The following is an 11,397-nucleotide window of genomic DNA, read 5'->3' on the forward strand; positions in this document are numbered from 1 at the left end:
ATAAAAGACAATGTGGCTTCCTCCTTGATCTGTCTTGGATCACTCACTCTGGGGAAAACCAGCTGCCATGTCATGACAATGCTCAAGCAACCCTACGCAAAGGTCCACATGGTGAGGAACGGAGTCCTTCCACCAACAGCCTTGTGAGGGAACCATCTTGAAAGCTTCAATTAAGCCTTCAGATGACTGTAACCCCAGTAACACTTTGACTGCAACTTCAAGAAAGACCCCAAGCCATGGCCATTAGTCAAGATTCTCCCAAATTTCTGACCCACAGAAAGTGTGAGATAATAAATATCTATTGTTGCTTTAAACCAGCAAGTGTTGGGGTAATTTGTTACATAGCAATAGATACTGTGGTAGATAAGACAAACATGGTTCCTTCTCTCATTCTGGGAACAGGTAATAACCTACTGTTGCACAAATGTAGAAACAATATGAGTCAAATCATGCCAGCAAATCTGTACAAATACCATGGTGTTCCATCAACACGAAATGTGAAAAGGAGATGTTATATTATTATATTGACTGTGACCAGGATTTCAATTTGGAGTCTGCTTTGTCACCCAAAGATAGAGCGTGTCTTCATACCATGATCATTGTAGAGACAGTGGCAAATGATGGTGGACACTGGGGCTATAAGATCTAGTGAATTCAGGTCAGAGCAAATGTTATGGCAACCCAACCCTCATGCAAATCTTGATAAAGGGAGAGCCGAAGCCAAGAGTCTCACAGAGAAAACTGGTCTACAAAGAATATACTGCTGAGAAATGCAAAGGCAAGAGACTATGTGTCTACAAGGAGAGAGAGACACGAAGAGAGCCTGATGACTCTTCATCTCCTGTGAGCCAACTGGACTTTCAGGAATGCATTCCGTAAGGTATTCATTTTTTTAACTCAATTTCCTTTTTACTTGCACTAACTGAGTGGGCTAAGTTGTGGCATTTAAACAATCTCTGAGATACTTCTCCCCAGCCTCCTACTTGGTCTCCCTGCCTCCAATATCAATACTCTCCAGTGCACCTCACATGGGAAACTAGAGGAGTCTTCTTCAACCACTGCTTCATTATGTCACCTTCTCCTCCACATACACACAAACCTTAGCTAGGGAAGTTCCCACTTGTACAGGTAAAGTATCTCAGCCTGGCATTTACGGCTCTCCACTCTGGCTCCAGCTCACCTTTTCATGACTCCCCTACTTATATCTCATCTTTAGATAAACTGAAAACCCTGAAGTTCCCCCAATGTGTCTTGCTTTTCAGCTTTCAAACCTTTTGTCAAGTCTCAACCTGGAAGCTCATTCCTCCCCTCATCTACCTCATTTTATTCCAGCTATCCAACAGAGACGTTCTTAAATGCTTCTCCATGAAACAGTTTCTAATCCCCTTAGCTGGTATAGTATTACTCTCTTCTGGATGCATCATTAATGACATTGGTAGAATATAAGTCCTTTTCTGTCTATACTGTAATTACATACATATGTATGTAGTTCATCACCTCTACCAAGCTTCTTACAAGCTTCTTGAAGACGAGAACAGAGTTATTCATCTTTACATCAACTTGGTCCTAAGCCTCCTTCTCTTTTCACTTTCTCTTCTCTCCTTAAATGATCCATGATATATAACTCTATCTACCATCTACACACTGATACCTCCAGCCCTGACCTCTTCGCTGTGTGCCAGACCTCTACAAACACCTGCTACATGACTTATTCACATGGGTGTCTCAAGGCTTTCACCATCAAGATGTTCAGAGGAAATTCATTATAGTGCCCCCACCCAACTCAGGACTCCTCCATGTTTCCTTTGTCAGTAAATGCCACCCAACCCCCAACCAGACATCTAATTCTACAAGCCAGAATCTAGGGGTCCTCCTTGAACTCTCCCACCGGTCAACCACTGTGTCTAATCCAGGTCTTACCGATTTTACTTAATAGTATTCAAACCCCACAACTTTCCTCCATCTCCACTGCCACCCCATGAATCCAAGCTATCATCAGCTCTCACCTCGTCTACCATCTTCTGTCTGGTATCTTAACCAGCCTCCCCACATCAACTCCAGCCTCATATCTCCAATCCATCCTAGGTCATACGGATAGAATGGCATTTGGGTTTTAAAACTTAAATCTGGCCAGGTCATCGCTATGGGTTTAAAATTGTCAATGACTTTCCATTGTGCTTAAGACAAATACCCAGGTCCTTAATATAAAACTGACCACAGGGCCCTCCATCATCTGGCCCATTTACTTCTCCAGCCTAATTTTGTGCTCAATATTTCAGTCACAGGGGACTATTTTCAGTTCCTCAAAAGTGCCCTCCTCCCTACAGCCTTGACGTCTTTACACATGCTGCTTCTTCTCATTCCATCTACCGCCTTTGCCTTATCAATTCCTGTTCATCCTTCTAGTCTTAGCTCAGACCTCAGCTCCTCAGAGAAACCTCCCCAGACCAGATCTGGTCCCTCATTTCCAGGAAGTCAGCAAAATCCCAGGCTCCTTCTAACTTCTTTCTCTGCCACTCTTAATGCCTGACGTTCTTCCTCAGAATTAAAAGCTGGGCTACTGCCCCTCCAATATGGCATTCATAGTCCAGGCAGAAAGAAAGGGAAGGGTAAAGGACAAAACGCATGTGCCAATTGGACTCATTTCTTTTTATCAGAAAAACAAAAAATGGCTTTGCTAGAAGCCCTACATAGGAAACTTTTACCAATATCTCTTTGGCTAGATTGGGGTTGTGGCCACTCTAGCCTCAAAGGAGTCTGGGAAGGAACGTGTTCTTAAAGAGACATACTGTCTTAAACACAACTGTAAGTCTGATAGTGAGAAATAAGGGGATACTGGAGCTATGGAGGCCAAACAAGAGTGCCTGCCACACTAGCTACAAACAACCAAAATAACTGGATTTCAAGGTTCTGACCTAATCTCAGAAGACTAGATGAAAGTGATCTTTTTCAAGGTAGAATTGTGAGCAAAGAAATTTAGGCTATGCATGTATGCTGCTAAGCTATATGGAAGAAAAGTGAAAAATTCTATAACAAATACATGGTTATTTTATCTATATAATACTAAATTAATCTGTTTAAGCCAAACATATGGAATAATCTTCCCTCTTTGAAATGCTATTCTTATCACTGTATATTCTTTCTTTCTTTCTTTATTTATTTATTTATTTTTTGTGAGAGAGAGAGAGCGTATGCGCACAGGAGCAGGGGGCGAGGAGGCAGAAAGCAGACGCAGAGAGAGAGAGAGAATCTCAAGCAGGCTCCACACTCAGCACAGAGCCTGACACGGGCTCAATCTCATGACCCTGAGATCATGATCTGAGGTGAAATCAAGAGTTGGACACTTAACCAACTGAGCCACCCAGGCACCCCTTATCGTTGTATACTCTTTCTTAAAAAAATCAACTTTGAAGAAGGTGTCACTATCAAAACTTAAGCCTTCGGTTAAAGCCTGCTGCCCTGATGTTAACTCCTTCAATCATGTGGTTTCATTCACACATTCCATGCAGATATTTGTTCAGGTACAGAGAGAGGAAATGAGACTCTCCACACATCCATTAAATTAAAAATGTGGAATAAGCATGTAGCCAATTCAGCTGTAGCTAAAAACTAGGAAATCAGAAGACTATGTATGAAGAATTAAGAATGCAAGGGATTTATAGAGTGATTAAGCCCATTCTAGACAGAATTTAGAATGAGGGAAGCAGAGTGATGTGTGGGGAGAGGTTTCATCAACAAGGAAATGACAAGTTTGATAACTCTGAGCAGGGACAGATGAAATATGGAACATAGGCAACAAGAATACAGCAAATAGGACATGCTTACTCTGCAGGGGAATCTGTTTTTCAATTAGTGCCTTTAGTTAGTTCAATTCAACTAATAGGTATTGACCATCATCTATGTGCCAGAAATTCTGGGAAAAACTAGTATTCTTCACTGCCCTGCTGGGGAGGAAAAAGAATACTATTGCTAGATGGAATTTCGGAGGGCACATATTCTTTCTTCATTTTATTACTTTTTTTATTCATTTTTTAAAAAGATTGTATTTATTCATTTGACAGAGAGATAGAGAGCACAAGCAGGCAGAGCTGCAGGCAGAGGGAGAAGCAGGGTCTCCGCTGAGCAGGGAGCCCGACATGGGCTCAATCCCAGGATGCTGGGTTCATGACATCAGCCAAAGGCAGCTGTTTCACTGACTGAGCCACCCAGGTGCCCCATCCTATTTTAAAGATAAGAATATTAAGTCCCAGAAAAATTAAATGACTTCACATTGTCACCATTAGTCAACAGAAAGCCATGGCAAAATCTAGGGTCTTCAGAGTCTCATCCAAACAAAATCCTTAAGACCTAGAGAGACGCAATCTCCATGCCAGGGCAGTTCCCCACTTTCAGAGAGGATGGGGTTTTGTTGTTGCTGCTTTTGTTTTATTTCTTTCTTACAAATGATTTACCACACACAAAGACATGCCATTCAGAAATTCTCCCTGATTCTCAAAGTTGCCATGATATTTTTCTTCATCATCATCAAGCACGTATCAGCAAGCTTGGGTGAACCTACCCAATGCTGATCACTCTACTCTCCCCCCCATTTTTCTCATACCACTTCCTCTACCCTCCCTCTCTTCCCTTCAGGACCTCCACGCACACCCACCAGGTTGACCTACCCTTGTTAATTAATGGTTTCAAGATGCTCTAATGTTAGGGGTGCCTGGGTGGCTCAGTCCTTGGGCGTGTGCCTTTGGCTCAGGGTGTGATCCCAGAGTCCTGGGATCGAGCCCCACATCAGGCTCCCTGCTCCACTGAGAGGCCTGCTTCTTCCTCTCCCACTCCCCCTGCTTGTGTGCCCTCTTTCGCTGGTGCTCTCTCTCTCTCTCTCAAATAAATAAATAAAAAATCTTAAAAAAATAAAAAGTTAAAAAAAGAAAAAAAGATGCTCTGATGTTATATCAGAGTCTATGTCTCCCAACTACCTTTGTAAGCTCCAGAAAAACAAACTTCTCAGGAACTCAAGGTTTGGAATGAGAAGAACCTGGTTTCCAACTGGAGCTCTGCCATTTACTGTGTAGCCTTCGGAAAATTATTTAACATCATTAAACTTCAGGCTCTTTGTGTGCTTAATGAGGAAAACCATACCTACTTTATAAGAGTGATGCAAGGATTTAAGGAGATAACGCCCTACAAGCGTTGAGTGGTACAGTTACACACTGGTATAAAATCGGGGCTCAATACATGTTTATTATCACTTTTTTATTTGTTCCCACCCTCCCTTCTCTCCAAGGAATACCAAACCTGTGTCGTTGGTCAGATCTGGGTTCAAATCTTAGCTCTTTCACTGACCAGGTATACAACCTTGAGCAATTCTCATTACTTCTCTGAGCCTCCTGAAACAAAGCCTGGCTTATGGGCCATACCCAATATTTTCTGACCGAAAAAGATATAAATTCCCTATAAATAACACAGAGATGATAAACCTCACCTCACATGATTGTTAAAGGAGTTAAATGAGATGATGTAAGCCAAGTACCTGCTCTGGTCCCTTTAGCTTAACTGATGGACTGATCACCTTGGAAGGGGGTGGATTCATTGGATGCTACATCAAGAGTCTTTAATTCATATGATATCTTATTATTTATCTATATTTCTTTATTTATTTCCCTCAGTAGTTCCTGGGGGAGGGTGTGATAAGGACATACAACACCTCTCTTCTCCATCTGACTTGCAGATCAACTGAGAAGTAAAACAAAGGACAATCAGTTAAGGTTCAAAGTATCCTCTCTATTAAGCTGATATGAAGACTGGGTTTATGTGAAGTAAGAAGCCTCCTCGCACTGAAGCTGTTAGGCAGCCTTAAATACTCCGGAGCACTGGACCACCTAAGGCCTCCCCATCCTCACCCCACAGGGGAGACCTGCCCATGGAGGAGCAGATCAAAGTGTGTAGTCTCTACAGGCAGACTGCAACCCAAAGAAAGAATGGGAGAAGAAAGATAGGCCACGCATGCTCCTGTCCCCTCCCATTCAGGTAACTCCATCTTCCCGGGGGGGGGGGGGGGGGGGAGTGAAGGTGGGACAGAGGCCAAGAGTGTTTGGGGAAAACCCCTAGTCTTGGAAACAAAAAGGTGGCAAGACGCATTCCAAGCATTTGCAGTCTAACAAGCTCTATATGCAAAATGGATTGCATAGGCTTCCTTATTCCCCGTGCCCCCACCACAAGAATTCAAGAGTACGGGGAATAGAGGTTAAGAGCCCAGCCTGGAGGCAGGCTGCCTGGATTTGAATACAGGCTCTGCTACTTACTAGCTCTGTTTCCTTGAGCAAGTTATTTACCATTTCTGGGCCTCCCTCTTGTCTTCTGTAAAATGCAGGTACTGATGGGGTGTTTGTGAGGATTAAATGAAAGGTCTATAAAGTGCCCGAAATAGTAAAGGATAAGAGCAAAACAAATGGGAGTTATTATTACAGGTTAGTTTGTCTTATAAAAGCTATGGGCTCCTTAGAAGAAAAGGTGAAATAAAATGCCATGCCACTTAAGAATTGCAAATGAATTATCTAATTAATCTCCCTTGAACCCAAAGCAAAAAATAATTACAGTCAACTCTTGATCATACTTGTGATCTCAGGACCATGAAAACCATGTCTCAGTGACATTAGCTCCTGCCCCAAAGTCCTACTATTACCTTCTTCATCCTGTTCAACTGAAGTCTCTTTTATCCCCTCCAAACTAAATTACACACAACTTTCTTGTCTTAGTCCTTTTAAATTACTGCCCTCCCTTATGGGCATCAGTGCAGATACTGTCAAAGAGAAAAATCCTATGAGATTTTGTATATTCTTAGGTCAGAGCTTTGGCTGAGGTTAACACAGATAAAAGGCCAGGGTTGGTTTGGGGTTTGTGACATCAGTGTGAGTCGTGGTTACACTAAGAAAGAGTGGTCAGTTGTACTCCTCAAGAAGGATTCCTGGCCATCAGTTATACATGATGAGGGTAACAGATATTTAAGGAAGGAAAGCTGAGAAAGATTCTAAATTGAAGGAGACTGGAAATATTTTATGGAAGTCTGAAATCTGTGTGGTGGGTGCTCTGGTCAGGATCGAGACCTGAAAGCTAACTGAATAGATCTCTTCTCCTAAAACAGGAGCATAAGATGGTGGTAAGATGTGCAGGTTTTGGAGTCAAATAGACCAGGTTCAAGCCCCATTTTTAGCCACTTCTTTGTTAAATGACCTTGAGTAACTCAAACATCAGTGTCCCTATGTATAAAACTGAGATAAGAACACCCCCTTATAAGACTTTGAGGAGAATGAAATAAAGCAACGTGTATAACATTCTTAGTACAAGGCCCTGCACATATCTGTGTTCACTAAATTAAAATTATTGATACTATCATACACAATAATAATAAGATAAGGGGTTAATATCCAAAATATATAAAGCACTCATATAACTCAATAATAAAGAGACAACAAATTTAAAAATGGGCAGGGGAATTAAATAAACTTTCCTCCCAAAGAAGACATCCAAATGCCCAGCAGGTACTTGAAAAAATGCTCAATATCACTAATATTCAGGGAAATGTAAGTCAAAATCATGATGAGATATCCCCTCACACCTACTAGAATGGCTGTCATCAAGAAGACAAGGATAACAAGTGTTGGCAAGGATGTGGAGTAAAGGAACACTTGTGCCCTGCTGGTGGGAATGTAAATTGGCACAGCCACTATGGAAAACAGTATGAAGCTTCCTCAAAAAATTAAAAATAGAACTACCATATGATCCAGCAATTTCACGTCTGGGAATATATCCAAAGGAAACAAAAACAGGGTATTGAAGAGTTACATGTAGCGTTATTCACAATAGTCAAGATATGGAAATAGCCCAAGGATCTGTCAAAGGATGAATGGATAAAGAAAAAGTGGTATACATATATACGATGGAATATTATTCAGCCATGAGAAAGAAGGAAATCCTGACATTGGTGACAATATGGATAGAACCTGACTACATTATGCTAAGTGAGATAAGTCAGAAAGACTCTATGGTATCATTTAAATGTGGAATCCAAACAAGCCAAACTCATAAAAACAGAGAATAGAATGGTTATCACCAGAGCCTGAGAAATGAGGAAACAGGAGAGATAGTTGTTTAAGGGTACAAACTAGCAGCTAGTAGATAAGTCCTGGAGATCTAATGCATGGCATCGTGATTATAGAGAACAATACTGTAGTATAAACATCACACTTGCAAAGAGACTAGATCTTAATTATTCTCACCAGGAAAAAAGAAATGATAGTTATATGACGTTATTAGAGGTTTTAGCTAACAGTACAATGCCAACTATATTGCAATATATAAATATATCAAATTAACATGTATACCTTAAACTTACACAATGTTACATTTCAAGTAAATCTCAATTTTTTAAAATGGAAACCTTTGGGTTAATTCATAGATGGCTTTGGGGCATCTGGGTGGCTCAGCTGGCTAAGCCTCTGTCTTAGCCTCAGGTCACGATCCCAGGGTCCTGGGATGGAGCCCCACGTCAGGCTCCCTGCTCAGCGGGGAGCCTGCTTCTCCAACTCCCTCTGCTATTTCCCCTGCTTGTGCTCCCTGGCTCTCTCTCTCTGTGTCAAATAAATAAAATCTTTTTTAAAAAATTCATAGATGGCTTTGTAACTATTATTTTCTTCATCATTTTTTAAAGATTTTATTTATTTGAGAGGAAGAGAAAAAGAGCATGAGTTGGGGATGTGGGGAGCCAAGGAGAGAGAGGGAGAAGCACACTCCCCATTAAGCAGGGAGCTCAGCACGGGGCTAGATCCCAGGACCCTGAGATCATGACCTGAGCAGAAGGCAGATGCTTAACCAACTGAGCCACCCAGGTGCCCCTATTTTGTTCATCATTATGATGAGATGATCCACTCAACTCTAGAAACTAAGTCTAAGAAATGAACCGATAATTGAAAACTATTACTGTTTCTTCCCATTATTTCCAGTTACGTGCTGGCAGGAAGTTTCTTTTCTTTTTCTTTTTTTTTTTTTAAAGTAATCTCCACCCTAATGTGGGATTCAAACTCATTACCCCAAGATCAAGAGTCACATGTTCTACTGACTGAGCCAGTCAGGCACCCCTGGCAGGAAGTTTCTTAAGCCATAATATATACCCTTTAAATCTTATGCTTTTAACCACGATATGGTTGAACCAATGGATTTCCTATGTTGAACCAATACTTGCATTCTTACTGCCATCAAAATCTTAAGGCCTTTGGGCGATAATCATATGTCAATGTAAGCTCATCAACTATAATAAATGGACCACTCTGGTGGGGGATGTTGATGACGGAAGCAATGCACGTGAGGGGGCAGAAAGTATACATATGGGAAATCTCTGTACCATCAACTCAAATTTGCTGTGAACCTTAAACTGCTCTAAGAAATAATGTCTGGGCTCCTGGGCAGCTCAGTTAAGCATCCAACTCTTGGTCATGATCTCAGGGTCATGAGATCGAGCCCCACATCCAGCTCTGTGCTCAGCACAGAGTCTACTTGAGATTCTCTCTCTCCCTCTCCCTCCTGTTCTGCCACCCCCCACTTATGCTTTCTCTCTCCCTCTCTCTAAAATAAATAAATAAATTCTTTTTAAAAAAGAAAAGAAATGTCTATTAAAAAACAAAGACCTGAAATCCCTCCGATGGGACTTCCACTGAGTCAGTGGGAGACACGAAGAGCACAAATGGTAAATTTCACAAAACTTCAATGTGACAGGGCAATTTTAACTCTCTCCCTTTCCATTCTTTTCCTAGCTCTACCAAGAGGGCCACCTCAAGCCACGTGATGCCTCTGTGGGTCTGCAGTGGGAAGCCTGGGGGAAGAAGGCACCCTTTCCTCAGGGATGTCTAGCCTCGGGCCAGGGTCTTAGCATGGCACATGGGACTCAGGCTGGATGCAGCTCCAACCAGCCTCCTCAACCAGGTGTCTTTGTGCAGTACACTAACTGCATAACAGTACACGGCAGCCCTAGTTAGCCATCACAGTAATTTTGAGTTACAGATTTTTATCCTTCCTCTGCCCAATAAGAAATGAAAGCAGTATTGCTTCAGGTAGTCATGAAGCAGAGGGAAAGAAAAAAGTAGATGAGAGTCCCACAGAGGAGATCTCTGAACAGTGGAGTCGACTCTTATGAACTCTTCATCTTATTTCTCCTAGTCTTAACCCACAGCCTCAGCTGAAAAGCCAAGAGTATATTTACATAGGCTGGATTCAACCACAAACTATCTGAATTAATGCTGGAGGACCTGGACTTGACTCTGCTCCACTAGAGCAAGAACAGTATTTATTTTTTTCTCACTGTTGTTTTCCTAGCTCTCAACCCAGTGCTTGGTAAGTAAAAAAAGGTTTCAATAAACATTTATTGGCTGAGTTGGTGTTTTTATAGGGGAATAATAAGGCCAATTGCCGCGCTCCTTTCACAGACATGAGAACATTTCCCTTACAGCGTAGGCAAAATAAAAATGCTTCAAACATTTTTCAAGTCCATAGGTATCAAGAAGGAAGGCAGGTGAGAGAGACATGTACTTATGAAGTCCACAGCAAGCACTTTGGTGGTTGAGAATCTGGACTTTGGAGTCAGAGACCTGGCTTCTAATCCTAGCTTTTCCATCCACTGAGTTGGGGACACTGCACAAAGTGACTTATACTGTCTCAGTTTCCTCATCTCTAAAATGGGGATAATAATGCCCATTCAGCAGGGTTGTTGAGAGGATTAAATAATACCACCTATTAGAAACATGTAACACAGTTACCAGCACGGAGTAAACACTCAATAAAAGGCAGCTATCATTAACGTTTCTATATCCTCAGAAGGCTAGGGAACAAGTAAAGTAAAAGAGGGTAAAATTATGCACATGTGGCAAAATCTTGACCACTGGTGAATCCAGATAATGTGTATAGAGGTTTGATGTAGTGGTCCTACTTTTACATACATTGGGGATTTTCCATAAAATTTTTAAAGTTAAAAATCAGAAAATACACACAAAAAAATTGCCTCCCTCTAACCAAATATTCATTCAAGACTACATTTCTTCCCTCAGTAAATCAAACAGTGTGTGCAGGACATTCCATGCCATCTGTGTGGGAAGCTGGAGTCCCTGCCCTCAGAGAGCTTATAGTGTAGCTGGAGACAGACATTAAATACACAGTCACTCAAATAAATCTATAACCACAAGAAGATGCTCCACAGGAAATGTGGAGGAAGAGACAGTTTAGAGAAGTCAGGAAGGCCCCTCTGAGGAAGTCGGATGTAAATGAAGACCTGGGGGGCTTAGCTGGACAAAGGAAGAGGGGAGAGCTCTCAGGTCCAGCAGCCACCATGGATGGTCCCAAAGTAGGGATGGAGGGAAG

General features: G+C 41.8%; 1 long non-coding RNA gene across 1 annotated transcript; it reads left to right on the plus strand.

Annotated features, from left to right (window-relative positions):
- Nucleotides 1-687: 687 nt before the first annotated feature.
- On the plus strand, nt 688-10,402 carry LOC121101299. The gene is made up of 3 exons (XR_005833289.1): nt 688-880; nt 5,723-6,021; nt 9,801-10,402. It is a non-coding gene; the product is annotated as an uncharacterized LOC121101299 (long non-coding RNA).
- The last annotated feature ends 995 nt before the right edge of the window (nt 10,403-11,397 follow it).

The sequence above is a fragment of the Ursus maritimus genome, unplaced genomic scaffold, assembly GCF_017311325.1.
Source record: "Ursus maritimus isolate PB19 unplaced genomic scaffold, ASM1731132v1 scaffold_7, whole genome shotgun sequence".
NCBI classification, from domain to species: Eukaryota; Metazoa; Chordata; class Mammalia; order Carnivora; family Ursidae; genus Ursus; species Ursus maritimus.